Here is a 2,036-nt window from a genome sequence, read left to right on the forward strand (position 1 = left end):
CAGGTAAGGAAAGGAGTCACATGCAATGAGGTAGGCCACAAACCCAGGGTGCGTAGTCATTGCTGACCCTATCCTGAGCACAGTGATAAATTTCTGCTTCAAAATCATCAGTGATAACCATGAAAATTAGTAGGGAATTAGAGAATGAAGCTACCTCTTCAGAAATGACCAGGCATGAAAAGAGATCACCCTGCATTCAGGAATGTGCATGAAATGCTTACCTCTAATCTCCAAATGGGTTCACTAGGGATGAAAACTTTTTAGAAAAAAAAATACCCATTATTGTAAAGAAATTCCTGTACATAAATGTCTAATTCTATTTTCTTTCTTTCTTTCTTTTGTGCCAGGTCAGGGGGTTGAACTCTGGGCCTGGATGCTGTTGCTGAGCTCTTTTATTCCAGACTGGTACTCTACCACCAGAGAGAGGAGATAAGAATTGGAGATAAGAATCTCATGTGCTTTCTTCACCAGGCTGGCTTTGAAACTTGGTTCTCTTATATCAGTCTCCTGAGAGTGCATCAGTACAGGGTTCCATTTTTGTTTTCTAACAGCATATAAGATGATAATACAAAAGGAGACTGAGATGAGGAGGGCTGGGAAGGTGGCTCAATGGTAGAGTGTTTGCCTAGCATGCATGAAGCCCTGGGTTCAATTCCTCAGCAGCACACACATAGAAAAAGCCAGAAATGCTGCTGTGGCGCCAATGGTAGAGTGCTAGCCTTGAGCAAAAGCAGCTCAGGAACAGTGCCCAAGCCCTGAGTTCAAGTCTCAGAACTGGAAAAAGAATAGGAAGGGACACTTTGGATAAGAAACTTTGGGAACACATGGCTTACACACCGCTGAGGTTGATTACAGTCATCTCTCTTCAGGCCTTAGTGTCTCCTGGCGGCCTACTGGGATCCAGGAGAGATAAGCGACTGCACCACTCCCCTGTCCCCTGGAGAAGCACCCACATGAAAGTGAAAAGTGTCTTGATAATTGTCACATGGGGGAGAAGAAAAAGTTTACTGAGAACATGGGTTGCCACCCCAGGTGAAGGGAAAATCACCGCTCCCACGGGAGATGACCATAGCTGCCACCCTCCTGGACCCCTATCTAAGGAGCTTTCTGCAGCTCTGAAGTGCCCATGTGCATCTCAGAAACGACCCGCCCTGCCACGCACATCCTGAGAGAAGAGGCGAGCACTTGTGTTCACTGCCACTAGAAAGGCATAGCCTGCAGGAGAGACCCCTGGTTCCACACTCTGAGTAAGGTATCACCTTAGGAGCAGGGATTCTGGATTGATCCTGGATGCATAACAAAGCCACAGGAAAGGATAGCAATGGGCTAGGACAGTGAAAAGAACTGGGGTTCTAGACTCCCCACCCCCAAGTTCGGTTGGTTCCTCACTTCTTCTTCCTAACAGAGTCTGTCCTGGTTTATTACAAGTGAGGAGGAATCCTGATTGTTGGGGTTGGGGACGATGTGTTCACAGCAGCAACTCTAGAATGGCATTTGAACCTAAAATTGCCCCTCTCATTCTCTGTCATCCACCTATTCCTTCACCCACACCATCCCCACCACAGACCTGGTTCATCTTCCTGGTATTTCTTCTGTGAAATGTGGACTACATGTTGAGGAAAGGGTGACAGGGGGTGAGCAGCGGGGTGTCTATGTGTAGCACTTGCTCCCTGAGCATCTTCCTTGCTGTGAGCATCAGGCAGAGGGACTCTAGCTGGGCAGGCTGAAAGCTCTGCTTTCACAGTGCTGGACACTCCTGGGTAGCAAACGGAGAGGAGGCCTCAGGCAGATGTGCGGGAGGTGAACCAGTTGCCCACCACCAGCCGTTTCACCAGGGGCACGAAATGGATTTCGAGGTCAGAGGGTGAGAGTTCGTGGGAGATGGCCCACAAGGTATTGGGAGATGACAGTAAAGTTTAAAGGTCATCTTGACCCTGTGCACACTTGAAGGCATATACAAGGAGCTGGCTTTCTTGAAAAACACCAGGTGCCCAGGATTGCTTTGCTATGTCTGCAGAGTTTGTTTTACTTTCTAC

Source organism: Dipodomys ordii, unplaced genomic scaffold (assembly GCF_000151885.1).
Source record: "Dipodomys ordii isolate 6190 unplaced genomic scaffold, Dord_2.0 Scaffold105, whole genome shotgun sequence".
Taxonomy (NCBI): domain Eukaryota; kingdom Metazoa; phylum Chordata; class Mammalia; order Rodentia; family Heteromyidae; genus Dipodomys; species Dipodomys ordii.